The 21,984-nt window shown below is 37.6% G+C and overlaps 1 protein-coding gene across 1 annotated transcript in view; it reads left to right on the top strand.

The window, feature by feature from the left end:
* Positions 1-732: 732 nt before the first annotated feature.
* Positions 733-21,984, top strand: part of LOC106086113 (irregular chiasm C-roughest protein) — a 1,171,308-nt gene continuing 1,150,056 nt past the window's right edge. The window contains exon 1 of the mRNA XM_059363383.1: positions 733-1,227. The gene's annotated coding sequence lies outside the window, so the exon portion shown is untranslated. The remainder of the gene's footprint in view (positions 1,228-21,984) is intronic.

Below are 21,984 nucleotides of genomic sequence, written 5' to 3'. Positions count from 1 at the left end.
ACTGTACCCCGGAAGTCGCAAATTTTAGCCGATTTGATAAAAATTTTACTCGGACAATTTGGTAGTTTCAAAGAAGTTTTGTTAGTTATGCCCTTCAACTAAATTTAGTTTCCATAGCAGAACCCATGGTGGTGAGTTCCCAAAATTCGGCCCGTTTGAATTTAGCACGTTTTTACTTGTTAAAATTTTATTTACTTCAACTCTACCACAATAGAAAAAATCTCCAAATTTAAAATAAATTCCACAGAACGGCAACCCTGAGTCCAATGTATGTTGAGTGAGGACTTGTTTTAAACTGTTTCAAATGTTACCCCCCCAAAAAATGTTGGTACTTGCCAGGCCATGTGAGGGTGTTTGTTTGCTCATGCTGCTGTGTTGTTATTTCCTGTTTCCAATTCACGTGTGTTTTTTTTCTACCCTTGCTTGTAATGAATGACCCGACTCTCAATTTTTTGAGGTTTGCTTATTTTCTCTCCCACTCTCTCTCTCTATCTCTTGCTCATGTGAGTTCTCTTTTTTTAATGCTTTTCCTTAGTGAGGTAGGCATTGTTGCTTTGCTTTGTTGTTGCCTCTTTCATGACTTGGCTGCTTCGTTGGTTTCGTTCGTTGTCGCTATCGTTTTACTTATGCTGAGTTCTGTTGCTCTCTAGCACACACAAACACACTCACTTGATAACGGCATTGTGAAATTCGCCTTAAATGCCTTAACATGCGAAACAAACGAAAGTTTCATTAGACCAGTTCAGTTCATATCGGGTTTTCATACGGTTTGGTGGTTTATGGAAATTCATACGCGCGCGCGTTACTCGTTGAAGCCAAATGTTGAAGTGAATTTTTAATCAAAAGAAAATAAGTTCACCCAAAAATATAGCAAAAAAAGAAGAAGAATAAAAAAAAAAGAAATAACAAAATATCTGAAAAGAAAAGTGAAAAAATGGCCAAACAAAAAATTCTTTTTAATTTTGGTGATGATGCATGAAATGTGAGAAGGATAAATTCTTGAGGGATAATTTGTGGTGTACCAAGTGAAGCAGTGTCAATGGTGTTGTAAACAAATTTTTAAGAAAAAGGGAAATATCCCCTTAGTAAAGGAAAGTTCTATTAAAATAAAATATTAACAAAAATATTGGATAAATACCTAAATGGAAAAATTTATCTTCAAGTGAAGTTCAAGTGTCTCCCGCACCCCCTACTCCAATTAGAAAAGAGTTGCAACATTTTTTGAAGGTAATCTTTGGCTTTTTTTAATGTTGTTCTATGTGAAACTTATTTGAAGTTACAATTATGTGAAGGCAAAATCTGGTGTCAGAAGCAAATCTTAAAATATTACCAAATCCTTTGTTGTAAAGTTTTCTCCGTTTCTCTACCCATCTCTTCAAGTGTAAACAAATCTTTGTTCTGCAAGACATCTGCTAGAAAAAAGAAAACTAACACACAAACAAACTTTGGTGTTCTTTGCACATTCTTTTGCTGCTGATGGCCTTGTGGCATTGGCTATTTTTGCCTTGGCTTGGTGGTTATAACCCTCTCCTCACATTAAGAAGGACAAAACAAAAAATTGTTTGACATAGTTTTTAAGCGTTGTTTTCCCATATAACAACAGCAACAACAATGACAACAAAAACAGCAGCAACACAAACATCATCATCATCAGCAGCAGCAGCAGCAACATCAAAGTCGAGAACAGCAACAGCAAAAGCAAAAACTACAGAAAATGATCATTTGTCGAAAATTTTCTTAAGTTCGTTTGAGTTTGTGTGTGATTGCCTCTGTGTGTGTGTGTGAATTTGTCTCAGCGTGAGCATTTGTGTGTTTGAGAATGTGTCTCTTAGTGTACATGAGTCTGTGCTTCCTCCTCCGTTGCCATAGTTGCATAAATTTCCGGAGCCTTGCTTCTAGGGTTGTTAAGAAGCTATAAAAACAAGAACCGAAACCAAAGGAGTTGAAAACTAAAAAATAAATAAATAAACAAACCCCATCCCCCTCTCAAGCCTGTATACAGTTCCCAACCTAACCCACCATCGTACTTTACCTCTACCCTGCCCACAAAATTCTTTGAACAGTGTGCTAGAATTGGTGAAAAGTGTCTTGGAACTATTTCAGTGTTATGCGATGTTTGATGCAAGGTGGTGAGGAGTCGATGCACCATGAGTATAAGTGCGAGTATGTGCGTGTGTAAAGTTATTTTATTGTGGTATTTTTATACCCTCCACCATAAGATGGGGGGTATACTAATTTCGTCATTCTGTTTGTAACTACTCGAAATATTTGTCTGAGACCCCATAAAGTATATATATTCTTGATCGTCGTGACATTTTATGTCGATCTAGCCATGTCCGTCCGTCTGTCTGTCCGTCCGTCCGTCCGTCCGTCCGTCTGTCTGTCGAAAGCACGCTAACTTCCGAAGGAGTAAAGCTAGCCGCTTGAAATTTTGCACAAATACTTCTTATTAGTGTAGGTCGGTTGGTATTGTAAATGGGCCATATCGGTCCATGTTTTGATATAGCTGCCATATAAACCGATCTTGGGTCTTGACTTCTTGAGCCTGTAGAGTGCGCAATTCTTATCCGATTGGAATGAAATTTTGCATGACGTGTTTTGCTATGATATCCAACAACTGTGCCAAGTATGGTTCAAATCGGTCCATAACCTGATATAGCTGCCATATAAACCGATCTTGGGTCTTGACTTCTTGAGCCTCTAGCGTGCGCAATTCTTATCCGATCAGAATGAAATTTTGCACAACGTGTTTTGTTATGATATCCAACAACTGTGCCAAGTATGGTTCAAATCGGTCTATAACCTGATATAGCTGCCATATAAACCGATCTTGGGTCTTGACTTCTTGAGCCTGTAGAGTGCGCAATTCTTATCCAATTGGAATGAAATTTTGCATGACGTGTTTTGTTATGATATCCAACAACTGTGCCAAGTATGGTTCAAATCGGTCTATAACCTGATATAGCTGCCATATAAACCGATCTTGGGTCTTGACTTCTTGAGCCTCTAGAGTGCGCAATTCTTATCCGATTGGAAAAAAATTTTGCACGACGTGTTTTCTTATTATATCCAACAACAGTGCCAAGTATGGCTCAAATCGGTCCATAACCTGATATAGCTACCATATAAACCGATCTTGGGTCTTGACTTCTTGAGCCTCTAGAGTGCGCAATTCTTATCCGAATGGAATGGAATTTCGCACGACGTGTTTTGTTATGATACCCAAAAACTGTGCCAAGTATGGTTCAAATCGGTCCATAACCTGATATAGCTACCATATAAACCGATCTTGGGTCTTGACTTCTTGACCCTCTAGAGGACACAATTCTTATCCGATTTGAATGAATTTTTGCACGAAGTATTTCGTTATGATATCCAACAACTGTGCCAAGTATGGTTCAAATCGGTTCATAAACTGATATAGCTGTCATATAAACAGATCTGGGGATTTGATTTCTTGAGCTTCTAGAGGGCGCAATTCCTATCCGATTTGGCTGAAATTTTGCATGACGTATTTTATTTTTACTTTCAACAACTGGGTCAAATAAGGTTCAAATCGGTTCATAACCTGATATAGCTGCCATATAAACCGATCTGGGATCTTGACTTCTTGACCCCTAGAGGTCGCAATTATTATCCGATATGCCTGAAATTTTGTACGATGGATCCTCTCATGACCATCAACAAACGTGTTTATTATGGTCTGAATCGGTCTATAGCCCGATACAGATCCCATATAAATCGTTCTCTCTATTTTACTTCGTGAGCCCCAATGGGCGCAATTCTTAAACGAATTGGCTGAAATTTTACACAGGCCTCCAACATATAATTTAATTGTGGTCCGAACCGGACCATATCTTGATATCGTTTTAATAGCAGAGTAACTCTTTTCTTATATCCTTTTTTGCCTAAGAAGAGATGCCGGGAAAAGAACTTGACAAATGCGATCCATGGTGGAGGGTATATAAGATTCGGCCCGGCCGAACTTAGCACGCTTTTACTTGTTGGCAGTTGAAAGGTTCTCTGACAGAATGGTGACATTTGAAAATATGACATTTGATTTATTGAAATTTTTTCAGACTAGGAAATGAATGTGTTTTATTTTTAATGAAATGTCAGGGTTTAAAATTGTGTTGTGTTAAAATAATAAATTCAATTTTAAATATTAAAAAGTAAAAGCATGCTAAATTGGGACAGGCCGAATCATGGTGGTGGGTTACCATTTATAAAAATGTATACAAAATTAAGGAGGTGGCCACCGTAGCGCAGAGTTTAGCATGTTCGCCTATGACGCTGATTGCCTGGGTTCGAATCCTGGCGAGACCATCAGAAAAAAATGTTTAGCGGTGGTATTCCCCTCCTAATGCTGCCAATATTTGTGAGGTACCATGCCATGTAAAACTTGTCTCCAAAGAGGTGTCGCACCTGCAGCACGCCGGTCGGACTCGGCTATAAAAAGGAGGCCCCTTATAATTGAGCTTAAAATTGAATCGGACTGCACTCATTGATATGTGAGAAGTTTGCCCCTGTTCCTTAGTGGAATGTTCATGGGCAAAATTTGAATTTGCATTGCATTTGCAATTCGCGTAACACAACACTTCATGCACAATTTCAGCCAAATCGGATGAGAATTGCGCTCTCTAGTGGCTCCAGAAGTCAAGATTCTAGATCGGTTATATCCAGTTTCAACCATATTAAGCACAGTTGTTAAAAGTCATAATAAAACCCATCATGCAAAGTTTCAGCCAAATCGGATAAGAATTTCGGCCTCTAGAAGCTCAAAAAATCAAGACCCAATATCGGTTTATATGGCAGCTATATCAAAACATGGACCGTTTTGGTCCATTTACAATCCCAATCAACCTACACTAAGATACATTTGTTTAAAATATCAAGCATCTAGCTTTACTTCTTTGAAAGTTAGCGTGCTTTCGGACATGGCTAGATCGACTTAAAATGTCATAACGATTAAGAATATATGTACTGATCATATGCCTGATCATATGCCCATAATAATAAATATAGCAGTCAAAGGAGTTACCCCCAAAACAAAAACCATGAATCTTTTACCAAAAATTCAATGGATGGATAACCGGAAAAGGGAATATCAAGAAAGATTGTCGATTGAGACAAACAAAATTGGAAACATGGAATGTATAAAGTTAAGCGACTTAACGGAAGTGATAAAGGCTTCGGTTGGGAAAGCTGAGCGGCCTTCGAAGAATTATGTCCCGAAACAACAGTGGTATGATTCAAGATGCAACAAAGCACGAGAAAAGTGCTTTAGGTTGTTAAACACATATAGAAAAACTGGTGAGATTGAAGAAAAAAACAAATATTTAGAGGCTCAAAAACATTATAAGATTATTTGTAAAAATAGCCAAGAAAACTATTTTCATAATGTGATTGAAAAGATTCACACGGCAAATAACTCGAAAGAATGGTGGCGTTGGATAAGGGAAGTCCGAAATCAAAAATTTCAAATTGGCAGTAACGTAAAGGCAGATGAATTTAAAAACTACTTTATGCACCTATTAAATCCAATTCAAGTTGTTGCCCCTATTCAATATGCACCTCCCTTTAGATTAAACCAATATTTAGATGAACCTATATCAATAGCTGAGTTAAGAGAAACACTGCGTAAGATGAAAAACAACAAAGCTCCAGGCGAGGATAGAGTGCCTTATGAGTTCTTTGTGAATGCAACGGATGAATTCCAGAATATATTGTTAACAAAGTATAATAAGATACTAGATGGTGAAAGCGTTGATGAGTCATTTAGTAAATCTATTATATATCCAATATATAAAAAAGGGAATTGTGAACAACCCAATAATTACAGAGGAATTGCTTTCTCAAACTGTATTGCAAAGATAATGATGGGGATTCTTAACGAGCGTTTATGGAAATGGGTAGAATCTGAGAATGTTTTGAATGAATTTCAAGCAGGATTTAGACGAGGCTACTCCTCATACGATAATATATACAACTTGTCTGCAATAGTAAGTCTTAAACTAGACGAAAAGAAGAAAGTCTATGCATATTTTGTAGACTTTTCCGCTGCTTTTGACAATGTGTCCAGACAAGCCCTAATTTATAAATTATTTGAACTGGGTGTCTCCTATAAATTTGCTAAGCTTGTAGAGAACTTATACGCTAATACACAGTACGCTGTATGGACGGGGGAGGAAATGTCCGCATATTTTCAAACTAAGGCTGGCGTAAAACAGGGATGTTTGCTCTCACCCTTATTATTTGCTTTATACATCAACGATTTGCATGATAGCCTGGAGGGAGGACTGCAGTGTAATGGTATTAATCTGAGGATTTTACTATACGCAGATGATATTGTGATTATCTCTGATGATATAGAAACAATGCAAAGCATGATTTACAACTTAGAAATCTATTGCAAAAAATGGAACCTTTCAGTCAATATGGCAAAATCGCAGATGCTAATTTTTAGAAGAGGTGGAAGATTAAGCTCTCTCGAAAAGTGGTGGTATAAAGGGGAAGAAATTAAAATTACCTCTGAATTTAATTATTTGGGAGTAATTTTTACTCCAAAGCTGAGTTTTCAAAAACATGTAGAAAAGAGAAATTTGCAAGCAAAGAATGCTCTTAATACGACCTGGAATCACATAATGAAGGAGAACCGAATCAGTCTACGTATGAAATGGAAGGTGTACTTAGCCGTTTGTAGAGCAATACAGAGCTATGCATCTCAAATATGGGGCTTTAGACATTTTGATGAAGTAGACAAACTTCAACGCTTTTTTATGAAAAAAATTTTACGGCTGCCGAAAAATACGCCAAATTATGTACTGATGTTGGAAACTGCTGCTGAAGAAAGCCATATATATACGATGGGATTACATTTGAAATATATAAATAACGTTTTACTACATTACCACGATAATCGGTTGCCAAAGATGCTAACGAGAGCATTAATAGAAAGGAATTCGTTTTGGGTGAAAGATTTGAGAAATATAGCAAGAGATCTAAACATCAATTGGCCTGAATTGCCGAATATTTTCGTCCAATGGAAAACTTTCAGCATTGAACTGCTAACGGCTTTAAAATTGAGAAACATCTATGGTAATATTCGAAATAAAAACTCAACAGAACGGTTTTACAAACATCTGGACTATAATAAGGGGCTTTCATATATAACAGATGAGAATCCGTTAGATAACATCATATGGATTCTAAAGGCGCGAGGTGGAATGCTTAACTTAAACGGCAATTTATATGGTGTGGAAGATAACCATAAATTATGTAACCTTTGCAATATGCGGGCTATCGAAAATATCCAACATTTCGTAGGTGTATACCCAGTGCTAAAAGAATTTCGAATTTTGTACTTTGGCAAAATAGTACTAGCTGATCATGAAATGATCAATATATTGAATGGACAACGACAGGATGATTGGAGCAATTTGATTAAATACATAAAATGTGCAATGAATTATAGGCACTATTTGATACAAGAATTAAACTAAACACAAATGTGACAGACGTTTAATGCAAAAAAAACATTGTCTAAGTTTAACTATCTTTATTAAAGTTAATCAAAAAAAAAAAAAAAAAAAAAAAAAAAAAATACAAGCAATGAATATTATACTTATATAGTTGAATTTTGTTTAATAAAGATCTAATCTAATCTAATCTAAAAATATGTACTTTATGGGGTCTAAGACGCATATTTCGAGGTATTACAATATGTGGTGTTACGATATGCACATCAGGGTTGGTCTGGATCATATTTATTTAAGGTCCCGAGAATTCTTAAACAAGTCACAGTTTCAGCGAAATCGGGCAACATATCCGGTTTAATGGAATTAAGACCTTAAGTCGGATCTCGGGAGGCTTTAACCAACTGAATTTATAAAATCCCAGCGAAATCGGGTTATAGGCTTAAGACCCTCAATCGGCAGATCGGTCTATATGGCAGCTGTATGTAAATATAGACCGATCTGAACTATTTTTAGGTCGGACGTTGAGAGGCTTTAATCAACCCACTTTAAAATACCAGCGAAATCGGGTAACAAATGCGTCTTTTATGGGCTTAAGACCCATAATCAGAAGATCGATCTATATGGCAGCTATGTCCGAATCATATTTAGGTCGGATATCGGGAGGCTTGGAAAAAATAACCATGTGAAATTTACGCGAAATCGATTAATAATTGCGACTTTTATGGGCTTAAGACTGTAAATGGTAGCTTTATCTAAATATAGTCCGATCTGAACCATATTTGAGTCGGATATCGGGTGGCTTGTAGCAACTCACCGCTTCAAATTTCAGCGAAATCGGGTTATAATTGCGGCTTTTATGGTCTTAAGGCTCTTAATCGGCAGATCGGTCTACATGGCAGCTATATCTAAATATAGTCCGATATTAACCATATTTGAGTCCATGGATCGCATTTGTCAGATTCTTCGCCCTTGGTTACCAATTAAGGATATTGGAGACCGTAGAAAAAGTCATTGTGCAAAATGTCAGCGATTTTAGATCCGATGCGATGTCATTTTCAAGACTGCACAAAAAACACAATAAGTAAAAAGGAGTTAAGTTCGGCCGGGCCGAACTTTGGATACCCACCACCTCGGGTATATATGTAAACCACATTTCCTCATAATCCGGTGAAAAATGCATAAAGTATGCCCTATAACAGCTTTATTGAAATATTGTCCGATATGGACTAAATCGGCACGAACATATCAACAAAATATTGTTCAATTTTGTAGAACAAAATATTGCTGTTTTTGGTAGCTATATCCAAAAAAGGACCGATCTAAACCATATACGATACGGGTGTCGAAAATCTTAACATAAGCCACAATGTCAAATTTCAGCGAAATCGGACTATAAATGCGTATTTTATGGGGCCAAGACTTTAAATCGAGAGATCGGTCTATATGGCAGCTAAATCCAAATCCTGACCGATGTGAGCCAAAATCGCAGAAAGATGACGAGGCCTAGATCGGTCTAGATTTGGATATAGCCGCCATATAGAACGATCTTTTGTTTTATGTTCTTGGACCCATAAAAGACGCATATATTGGTCGATTTCGCTGAAATTTGGGACAGTGATGTTGGGATTTTCGCCATCCGTGTCTCATATGGCTCAGATCGGTCTATATTTGGATATAACTGCCAAAATGACCAATTTTGAACCAAAATTTAACAGTGACTTGTATTTATTAGGCCACTCAATGTCCGTGCCGAATTCGGTCAAAAACGGACCATATTTTGATAGAGCTGCCACCAAAGGATGGGAGTATACTAATCTAGTCATTCCGTTTATTGCACCTCGAAATATTCGTCTAAGATCCTATAGGGTGTATATATATTGGGTTGCCCAAAAAGTAATTGCGGATTTTTTAAAAGAAAGTAAATGCATTTTTAATAAAACTTAGAATGAACTTTAATCAAATATACTTTTTTACACTTTTTTTCTAAAGCAAGCTAAAAGTAACAGCTGATAACTGACAGAAGAAAGAATGCAATTACAGAGTCACAAGTTGTGAAAAAATTTGTCAACGCCGACTATATGAAAAATCCGCAATTACTTTTTGGGCAACCCAATATATGTTCGTCTCAACTTTGTGAGTTAAACTAGCCATGCCCGTCACGATAGCGGACGAACAGCTTCAGGCGTTCGCTTGAAATTGTTCACAGATAGTTAGTATTGATGTAGGTCGTTGGGGATTGCAAATGGGTCAAATCGGTTCAGATTTAGATGTAGCTCCCATATAAACCGATCTCCCGATTTGATTTCTTGAACCCCTGGAAGCCGCACTTTTTGTCCGATTTGGCTGAAATTGTGCACATAGTGTTCTGTTGTGACTTACTGTCAACAACCAAGTACGGTCCAAATCGGTTTACAACCTGATATAGCTCCCATATAAACTGTTCTCATAAATTGACTTCTTGGACTTTAACAAGCCACAATTTTTGTCCCATTTGGCTGAAATTTTGCATGTGGAGTTCTGTTATGACTTCGAACAACTGTACAAAGTGAAGTCCAAATCGGTCTATAACCTGATATAGCTCCCATATAAACCGATCTGCCGATTTGACTTCTTGAGCCTTTACAAGCCCCAATTTTTGTCCGATTTGGCTGAAATTTTGCATGTACAGTTCTGAGATGACTACCAACAACTGTGCAAGGTAATCGGTCTCTAACCTGATATAGCTCCCATGTGAACCCATCTCCCGATTTGACTTCTTGAGCCCCTTGAAGCTGCAATTTTTATCCGGTTTTGCTGAAATTTTGCATGTGGTGTTCCTTTATGGCTTACAACAACTCTGCCAAGTACGGTCCAAATCGGTTTATAACCTGACGTAGCTCCCATATAAAGCGATCTCCTGATTTAACTTCTTGAGCCCTTACAAGTCGCAATTTTTGTTTGATTTAGCTGAAATTTTGCATGGGGTGTTCCGTTATGACTTCCAATAACTGTACTGAGTAAAGTTCTAAACGGTCTATATCCTGGTATAGCTCTCATATAAACCGATCTGCCATAACCCTTTATAGCTTCCATGTAAACCAGTCTCTCGATCATCCTTGTTCGTTTCCTAGAAGCTTTAATTTTTGCTGGTTTGACAGAAGTTTTGTATGTACAATAAAATTATGCCCTTCAACTAATTTTATTTTGTACAAATTTTCAGCAGAATCTATGGTGGTGGGTTTCCAAGATTCGGCCCGGCCGAACTTAACGACTTTTTACTTCTATTACGTTTAGAGTATTATATAGTCGGCGCTACCCGACTTTCGCCTAACCTTTGCTTGTTTCGCTACAACAAGTAGCTACTGTGAATTTGGTGCAACTCCAGCATCCGTTTGCCAATGGTGTTTGAAATTAAGCAATTGAGTCTTTCATTTACCTATTCTTACTGTCTCAAGCTGAGACAGACCGTAAACTTCAATTTTATTATCTTAAATCATAATGTTCGACCTATTTCGTCCCACTGCCCATTGGTGTGGAGTGCATATGTGTGTGTAAAATATGTAATCATTCGAACCATTTTTCACACAAAGTTCAAGGAACAATTTAAGTTTTTCCTCGAAACTTTCATTTTATTTTGTTAAGTTTTCTGTTCGGCGATGTTGTTTTGGTTTTTTTCTCAACGCCGCATGGGGGTACAAGTCACACAGTTTCACTTGGCTGGCTGTCGATAGTGTCGGCCCACTCGTATGGTATGTCGTTCTATACTAACTGCTAAACCAAAACCATAATGTGTTTTCCACTAAATAGTTTCGGCGTCTTGGTCTCCATCAACTTCAGCGGCAACGGCAACAGCAACGGCTGCTGCTGCTGAAGTAGCCTTTTTGCCCCACAACATGCGACATTAAGGATTTAATGCTTGGCTGCCATGGACTGAAGCAGAACCGTTGAAGCAAAAAACAAGTAAAAGCGTGCTAAGTTCGGCCTGGCCGAGTCTTATATACCCTCCACCATGGATCGCGAGTTTATCGAGTTCTTTGCGCGGTATCTCTTTTTAGGCAAACAAAGAATAATGAATAAGAACTGTTATGCTGTTCGAGCTATATCAAGTTATAGTCCGATTCGGACCATAATTGAATGCTGAACATTGTAGAAGTCATTGAGTAATAATTCGGTGCATTCGAATAAGAATTGCGCCTTGTAGCGGCTCAAGAAGCAAAATCGGGAGATCGGTTTATATGGGAGCTGTATCAAGCTATAGATCGATTCAGACCATATTGAACACGCATGGGAGAAGCTATCGTACAAATTCTAAAAAATCGGATTAGAATTTCGTTCTCTAGAGGCTCAAGAAGTCAATATCCCAGATCAGTTTATATGACAGCTATATTAGGTGATGTACCGATTTGCGCCATACTAAACATGGTTAGTGGAAGTCATAACAAAACACCTCATGCAAAATTTCAGCCAAATCGGATGAGAACTGCGCCCTCTAGCGGCTCAAGAACTCAAGATCCAAGATCGGTTTATATGTCAGCTATACCAAGTTCTGAACCGATTTGAACCATACTTAGCACAGTTGTTGGAAGTGATACAAAACACCTCATGCAAAATTTCAGCCAAATCGGATAAAAATTGCGCCCTCTAGCGGCTCAAGAACTCAAGATCCAAGATCGGTTTATATGTCAGCTATACCAAGTTCTGAACCGATTTGAACCATACTTAGGACAGTTGTGGGAAGTGATACCAAAACACCTCATGCAAAATTTCCGCCAAATCGGATGAGAACTGCGCCCTCTAGCGGCTCAAAAACTCAAGATCCAAGATCGGTTTATATGTCAGCTATACCAAGTTCTGAACCGATTTGAACCATACTTCGCACAGTGGTTGGAAGTGATACCAAAACACCACATGCAAATTTGCAGCCAAATCGGATAAAAATTGCGCCATCTAACAGCTGAAGAAGTCAAGACCCGAAATCGGTTTATATGGCAGCTATTTCAGGTTATGAACCGATTTCAACCATACTTATCACAGTTGTTGGAAGTGATATCAAAACACCACGTGCAAAATTTCAGTCAAATCGGACGAGACTTGGGCCTTTTAGAGACTCAAGAAGTCAAGACCCAAGATTGGTTTATATGGCATCTATATCAAAACATGGACCGATATGGCCCATTTGCTATCCCAACCGACCTACACTAATAAAAAGTATTTATGCAAAATTTCAAGTACCTAGCTTTACCCCTTCGGACGGACGGGCAGACGGACGGACATGGCTATATCGACTTAAAATGTCGTGACGATCAAGAATATATGTACTTTATAGGGTCTTAGACGCCTATTTCGAGGTGATGCAAACAAAATTACGAAATTAGTATGCCCCCATCCTATGGTGGAGGGTGTAAAAAAAGTTGAGCTGCTGTGTGTTGGTGCTTTTTTCCAACTTTTTTGTTGTTTCTTTGATTTGCTACACCGGCTTGTTGGCTGGCTGGTAAATACTGCTTCAAACTATAGATTTCACAAAGTATGAGACCATATTTCGAAGATAAGTTTCAAATTTTATGGTCACCGAGTTATTTGCTGCTGCTGTTGCTGCTGCTGGGCTATAAAAACCTTTAGTTTTCTTAGTTTTGTAGAGTTCATCTAATTGTTGGAGGGGATGATGAAATATCACCAGATTGTTAAAATTTTAATTGATAATAGTTTCATAAAATTTTTATTACACATAAAACTTAAAATGAAATTTGCGTTAGATACATAGGTTTCCATTGCAGTCTAAAATCAGTCTCACTTTGACATTATTGTCCATTGTGATATCACAGAAGCAGAAGAAGGAAGATATCTTTTGGTACATATCGTTCAATCAAGCAGATCGTTTTGCAAAGTTTTATAAATTGCGAATACTCCCTAATTTAGGTTCTCAAAGATTTAAAAAGCAAAAGTGGTAATTCTTCTTCTTGCCAGCGCAGGACAGTCATACTGTCAGATGTTCCATTGTTTTCTCTTCCTTAACACCCTCGTAGCTCCTTCAGAAATAGTTACTTGAAAAATGTAGTTCAACAGCATTGAGCTGACGGGAGTGAAACAACAGCTGAAACTTCTGTTCCAGCCAACGACAGGAAATCAGTAGACCTCTTCAAGTGTAAATTTGGCCGCAAATACTGGTGTATTCTCAACCCCTACATTATCACCATCTGTCATTCATTGCACTTGCCCCATGTTGCTAGAGGCATACCCACAAGTTTCAAATTCTTTGAAAATTCTAGGGCACTTTTCAATCTTGCAAGTTGCAAATTTTGCCCATGAACATACCACTAAGGAACAGGGGCAAACTTCTCACATATCAATGAGTGCAGTCCGATTCAAGTTTAAGCTCAATGATAAGGGACCTCCTTTTTATAGCCGAGTCCGAACGGTGTGCCGCAGTGCGACACCTCTTTGGAGAGAAGTTTTACATGGCATAGTACCTCACAAATGTTGCCAGCATTAGGAAGGACAAACCACCGCTGATTTAGGCTGTGGACCGATTTGAATATGTCACACAAAATTTCAGCCAAATCGGATAATAATTGCGCCCTCTAGTGGCTCAAAAGTCAAGACCCCAGATCGGTCTGTGTGGCAGCTATACCAGGATATGGACCGATTTGAGCTATTCTTAGCACAGTTGTTGAAAGTCAGAACAAAACACCTCATGCAAAATTCCAGCCAAATCGTATATGAATTGCTCCCTGTAGAGGCTCAAGAAGTCAAGATCCCGGATCGGTTAATATGGCAGCTATATCAAAACATGGATTGATATGGGCCATTTACAATCACAACTGACCTACACTAATAAGAAGTATTTGTGCAAAATTTCAAGCGGCTAGCTTTACTCCTTCGAAAGTTAGCATGCTTTCGACAGACAGACAGACGGATGGACGAACATGGCTACATCGACTTAAAATGACATTACGATCATAAGATACTTTATGAGGTCTTAGGAGAATATTTCGAGGAGTTACAATCGGAATGACGAAATTAGTATACCCCCATCCTATGGTGGAGGGTATAAAAAAGAATTTGCATTCAGACTAAGGAAGATTTAATTTACAGCAGTGTAACTTGGAGGCTGAGTCTAAGATTGGAGGCCACCGTAGCGCATAGGTTAGCATGTCCGCCTATGACGCTGAACGCCTGGGTTCGAATCCTGGCGAGACCATCAGAAAAAATTTTCAGCGGTGGTTTTTCCTTCCTAATACCGATCTTCTTATTTTACTTCTTCAGCCCCTAAAGGGGCGTAATTCTTGCTAGATTCTTGCTAGATTGCTATGATCTCCAATATTCAATTCAATTATGGTCCGAAATTAACAATAACTTGATATTGTTACAATAACATAGCAATTGTTTTCTTTTACCCTTTGTTTGCCTAAAAAGAGATACCGGGAAGAGAGCTCGACAAATGCGATTAATGGTGGAGGGTATATAAGATTCGGCACTTACACGCTTTTACTTGTTATACCTACCACCATAAGATAGGGGGTATATTCATTTAGTCATTCCTTTTGCAACACATCGAAATATCAATTTCCGTCCCTACAAATTATATAAATATATTTCGGATCGTCGTAAAATTCTAAGACGATTTAACGATGTCCGTGTGTCTGTCTGTCCGTCTATCTGGACGTCTGTCCATCTGTTCGTCTATCCGTCCGTCTGTTGTAATCATTCAAGAGCCTTCAAAAATGAGATATTGAGCCGAAATTTGGCGCAGATACGTCTTTTTGATGCACGCTGGTTAAGTTCTTGAACGGCCCAAATCGGACCATATTAGGATATAGCTTCTATATAGACCGATTTTCCGATAGAGGGTCTAATGCCCATAAAAACTTTATTTTTCATCCGATTTGAAACAGTGAGTAGTTTTAAACCTCCTGACAACTGACCCAAATATGGTTCAAATCGGACTATGTTTAGACATAGCTGTCATATAGACCGATCTGCCGATAAAGGGTCTGAAACCCATAAAAGCTTTATTTTTAAACCGATTTCGCTGAAATTTGAAACAGTGAGTAGTTTTAGGCCTCTCAACTTCGAACCTTAATATGGTTCAGATCGGTCCATATTTAGATATAGCTGCTATATAGACCGATCTGCCTATGAAGGGTCTGAAGCCCATAAAAGCTTTATTTTTTAACCGATTTCGCTGAATTTTGAAACGGTGAGTAGTTTTAGGCCTGTCACCTTTGAACTTTAATATGGTTCAGATCGGAATATATTTAGATATAGCTCCCATATAGATGGATCTGCCGATAAAGGGTCTGAAGGCCATATAAGCTTGATTTTCTAACCAATTTCGTTGAAATTTGAAACAGTGAGCAGTTTTAAGCCTCTCAACTTCGAACATTAATATGGTTCAGATCGGACTATATTTAGATATAGCTCCCATATAGACCGATCTGCCGATAAAGGGTCTGAAGCGCATAAAAGCTTTCTTTATTGCCCAATTTCGCTGAAATTTGAAACAGTGAGTTATTTTATGCCTCTGAATTTTCGCTGAATTTTGAAACGGTGAGTAGTTTTAGGCCTGTCACCTTTGAACTTTAATATGGTTCAGATCGGAATATATTTAGATATAGCTCCCATATAGATGGATCTGCCGATAAAGGGTCTGAAGGCCATATAAGCTTGATTTTCTAACCAATTTCGTTGAAATTTGAAACAGTGAGCAGTTTTAAGCCTCTCAACTTCGAACATTAATATGGTTCAGATCGGACTATATTTAGATATAGCTCCCATATAGACCGATCTGCCGATAAAGGGTCTGAAGCGCATAAAAGCTTTCTTTATTGCCCAATTTCGCTGAAATTTGAAACAGTGGGTTATTTTATGCCTCCCGGCATCTGACCTAAATATGGTTCAGATCGGACTATATTTAGATATAGCTGCCATATAGCCCGGTCTGCCGATAAGGGGACTGAAGCCCATAAAAGCTTTATTTATTACCCGATTTCGGTGAAATTTGAAACAGTGAGTTTTTCTGAGCCTCCCGATATCCGACCTTAATATGGCTCATATCGGTTTATAATTGGATATAACTGCCAAAAAAAACAACATTTTGTTCTACAAAATGGAATAGTGTCATATATATATTACAGCACTCAATGTCCGTGCCGAATTTGGCTGCATAAGTTATCCAATTTTCACCGGATTGTGACGAAAAATGGTTTACATATACACCCGAGGTGGTGGGTATTCGAATTTCGGCCCGGCCGATCTTAATGCCTTTTTACTTGTTTTCTTTAGTCCTATGCATTTCCAAAAACATTTATTTGTATTAATGATTTTATTAAAAATAATGTTTTTTTACATTACATTTAACATTATAAGATGACAATTTTAAAACCATTAGCAAGCTTATGCAACAAAATTTTCGAAGAGGATATATACATTGATGCAAAACACACACATGCTCCCACAATATGTGAAAGTGTGTGATAAGACATCTTTAGTGAAATTTTTACACTTTAGTGGGTGTATGTGTGTGTTTAGGATGTTTCTTTTTTTTGCCGTATGCTGGTATATAAAATAATTTATGACCTAAAATATGCAATAAAATTTCAACATAAAAATGAATATATTTCATAAATATGAAAGAAAAAATTATATTTATGAACATTCATCTATGAGAATGTATGCATGTACATCTTACCGTCTGGGCTTAGAGCTTTTCTCATGTGTGGGTGTGTGAGTGCTGCGTTGGCGTTTTTATAGTTGCCCCCTTAATGGCATCACAAACAGAAATGTTGCATTAGATAGGGGAATAACTGTAGAGAAAGTACCATGTCAGTACATATCCTGAGGTTTCATATTTCCTAGGTAGACTGAATGAAAAGTTTTAATAATCAATTTAACTTACAGATGCAAGAAGCAAAATTCTTGGAGTTTTTATAATCAGCAACAAAGGGTTAAGGTAAAATCACCACCATATGATTAGGGATGTACCTTTCTCGTCACTCCATTTGTAACACCTCGTCTTGATCTTGACTGATCTGAGGTCCTATAAATATATACACAGGTACTTGATTATTGTGACATCTTATCTCGATCTAAGAAGGTGCGTTGAACCGCATACAAAGGCTTGAAACTTATCATGAAATTACGAGGCAGTGATGCATTGTACGGTTCGACTAAGAAACTCTGCGTGAAACCATCTGTCCATGTTTCCTTTGCCTGACTGGCAATTTAAAAAATATGGTTGATTTACCCACATGTAGCACTTTCGAACATTGTTATGGTTGGAAGAAAGACCAAATTCCCTATGGAGAGACATTAAGCTCTAAAGGATTTGGTCTTATACTAAGGAGTTTTGTGGGAAGGAGATCAAAATGGCTTTCGGTATCATTACGGGATATTTAGGACTACCATCATTCTTATGCAGAATAGGTGAGGCATGTGACAAAAAAAAAAAAAATGCTTCATCACATCAATGAACGCGTTTCAGTAGTGCGTTTTCATGAATTCAATGAATTTTTTCATAAATGAAAATAAATTTTTCATAAATGCAATGGAAAATGAAAAGTTTCATTACTGTACATTTTGCCAGTTCTTGGTTTCATTAAATGAATGAAAAGGAATTCATTGATGGAATGAAAATATTTTTGTTTTTAATATAAAAAAAACACCGCATGGAAAATTTCAGCCAAATCAGACAAAAATTGCGGTTTGTAAGGACTCAAGAAGTCAAATCGGGAGATCGGTTTATATGGGAGCTATATCAGGTTATAGACCGATTCGGACCGTATTGAACACAATTGTTGAAAGTCAAACCGGAACACTGTGTGCAAAATTTCATCCAAATCGGACAAAAATTCTGTCTTCCAGGGGCTCAAAAATCAAATCGGGAGTTCGGTTTAAATGGGAGCTACATCAGGTTATAGACCGATTCGGACCGTACTTAACACAAATGTTTAAAGTCATACAGGAACACTATGTGCAAAATTTAAGCCAAATCGGACAAAAATTCTGGCTTACAGGGGCCCAAAAATCAAATCGGGAGATCGGTTTATATGGGAGCTATATCAGGTTATAGACCGATTTGGACCGAACTTGGCACAGTTGTTGGAAGCTGTAACAGAACACCGCATACAAAATTTCAGACAAATCGAACAAAATTGTGGCTTCCAAGGGCTCAAGAAGTCAAACCGGGAGATCGGTTTAAAGGGGAGCTATATCCAAATTGGAGCCGATATGGCGCATTTGCAATCTCCAATGACTTACATCAAAATTAAGTATCTGTGCAAAATTTCATGCGGGTATCCTTACGCGTTCGACTGCTATCGTGATTTCTTCAGATGGACGGACTGACATGGTTAGTTCGACTCAGAATGTCGAGACGATCAAGAATATATATACTTTATGGGGTCCTAGATCAATATTTCGAGGTATTACAAACGGAATGAACACATAAGTATACCCCCTTCCTATGGTGTATAACAAAATTTCTGGTATAACAAAATTTGTAAGATATTTCCCCTTAAGACCCAGTATGCACCTCAAGCGAAATTTTCTGTAGCAAACATATGGTGACGAAAAATTAGGCATTCGTTTCGCCAGTCTACCACAAATTTTTGCTGATTTGCATTTATCAAAATTAAGCGCTATTTTGTAGAAATAAATCCTTTACGTGGTGCAAGAAATTATCAAAGCAATAGTTTTCTTCCATTGAAACAAAACATGTAAAAAGGCGTTAAGTTCTGCCGGGCCGAACTTTGGATACCCACCACCTCGGATGTATATGTAAACCACCTTTCGTCAAAATCAGGTGAAAAATGCATACCTTATGCCCCATAGCAGCTATATAGACATTTGATCCGATTTGGACCAAATACTTACAAGTACAAGTCATTGTTCAATTGCGCCTTTTATGGGGCCAAGAGTTTAAATCGAGATATCGGTCTATATGACAACTATCTCCAAATCTGGACCGATTCGGGCATGTTTCAGAAAAATGTCGACCAGCCTAACACAACTCATAGTCCCAAATTTCGGCGACATCGGATTATAAATGCGCATTTTATGGCCCCAAAACTTTAAATCGAGAGATCGGTCTATATGGCAGCTATATTCATATCTGGACCGATCTGATCCAAATTGACGAAGAATATCGAAGGGCCTACCACAACTCACTGTCCCAAATTTCGGCGACATCGGACAATAAATAGGCCTTTTATAGGTGCAATACCTTAAATCGAGAGATCGGTCTATATGGCAGCTATATCTAAATCTGAACCGATCTGAGCCAAATTTAAAAAGAATGTCGATGGTTTTAACACAACTCATAGTCCCAAATTTCGGCGAAATCGGATTATTAATGCGTATTTTATGGCCCCAAAACTTTAAATCGAGAGATCGGTCTATATGGCAGCTATATTCATATCTGGACCGATCTAAGCCAAATTGTAGAAGTATGTCGAAGGGCCTAACACAGCTTACTGTCCCAAATATCAGCAAAATCGGCTAATAAATATGGTTTTTATGGACCTAAGACCCTAAATTGGCGTAGCGGTCTATATGGCAGCTATATCTAGATCTGGACTGATCTGAGCCAAATTAACGAAGGATGTCGAAGGGCCTAACACAACTCACCGTCCCAAATTTCAGCAAAATCGGCTAATAAATATGGCTTTTATGGACCTAAGACCCTAAATCGGCGAATCGGTCTATATGGCAGCTATATCTAAATCTGGACTGATCTGAGCCAAATTGACGAAGGATGTCGAAGGGCCTTACACAACTCACTGCTTCAAATTTCAGCAAAATTGGATGATAAATGTGGCTTTTATGGGCTTTAGACCCTAATTCGGTGGATCGGTCTATATGGCAGCTATATCAAAATATAGTCCGATATAGCCCATCTTCGAATTTAACTTGCTGATGAAAAAAAAGAATCTGTACAAAATTTCAGCTCAATATCTCTATTTTTAAAGACTGCAGCGTGATTTCAACAGACAGACGGACGGACATGTCTAGATCGTCTTAGATTTTTAAGCTGATCAAAAATATATATATATATATATATAGGATCAGAAATGGATATTTCCATGTGTTGCAAACGGAATGACAAAATGAATATTCCCCCATCTTTCGGTGGTGGGTATAAAAAGTACTACATACACTAGGTGGTGTAGGGTATTAAATAGTCGCCACCGCCCGAATTTTGCCTTTCCTTACTGGTTTTCATCCGATTTGCATGAAATTTGGAAAGAATATTTGAGATATTACGTTCCATATCCATGCCAACTATGATCCGAATCGGTCTTTGAACAGATATAGCCCCCATGTAAACCGATTCCCGGATTTGACTTCTTGAGCCCTTGGAAGCTTAAATTTTCACCTGATTTTGTGAAATTTTACTCAAAACTCTATCTTCTGACTTATAAAAATCAGTGCCAAGTTTTATTCGAATCGGTCAATATGAGATATTAGCCCTTCTAAGTACTGACACCCCAAAATAATTCAAATACAATCTCAGTTAATAAGGGTAAATTTTTTGCGGAATCCGGGCCAAGAATCGGCGTTCACAAATTTTTTAACAGCTTGTGACTCTGTTATTGCATTCTTTCTTCTGTCAGTTATCAGCTGTTACTTTTAGCTTGCTTTAAAAAAAGTGTAAAAAAGTATATTTGATTAAAGTTCATTCTAAATTTTATTAAAAATGGATTTACTTTCTTTTAAAAAATCCGCAATTACTCTTTGGACAACCCAATATTACTGAAACAAAAATTATGGACATTTTAAATGATCACATTTCAAATGTTCACATTTCAATTGCTTATATTATCCATTAAATAATATTTTTAACAAGCTTGATAAAAAAAGTGTGCTGACATTTTTATATGCCATGCCATCAAAGGAGTAACATGATATGGCGATTTGATACAAAGTGAAAGCATTTAAGCGCAATGCAATGCAAAAGTTGAAGAGAAATTCTGTTAAACTTAAATCCCCTTTTTAAATCGCACTTCAGAGCTACGGTGATATCTTTAAGGACCCTTAGCGATATGAAAACTTGAAATGATTGAAATAACAAAAGAACAACAAAATCTAAATCTACTTCAAAAACACTTACACACACACAATTTTAATGACATTGAAATATTGTAAATTGTTATTTGAATTCTGTTTAATTGAAATTTGAGAATTAGAATTAGAAAATTAATTGCAGAAAAACGTTACACCAAACGCTGTCAAGTGACCGTAGATGCTGTCCATCACTTGAATTTGCAACATGGAAACTTTAAACATTTTGAGGGCATCAAATTATTTTCATTGAGAAATATTTGCGGGGTGAAATGAAACCATTTAAAGTGGAATTAAAGTCGTTATGGCGGATAAGAAAGAAAAACAAGTAAAAGCCGGGCCGAATCTTATATACCCTCCACCATGGATCGCATTTGTCGAGTTCTATGCGCGGTATCTCTTTTTAGGCAAACACAGAATATTGAATAAGAACTGTTATGCTATTGGAGCTATATCAAGTTATAGTCCG

The sequence above is a fragment of the Stomoxys calcitrans genome, chromosome 2 (assembly GCF_963082655.1).
Source record: "Stomoxys calcitrans chromosome 2, idStoCalc2.1, whole genome shotgun sequence".
Taxonomy (NCBI): Eukaryota; Metazoa; Arthropoda; class Insecta; order Diptera; family Muscidae; genus Stomoxys; species Stomoxys calcitrans.
Note: the sequence above shows the minus strand (reverse complement) of the source record. Positions and strands in the feature narration are given on the sequence as shown.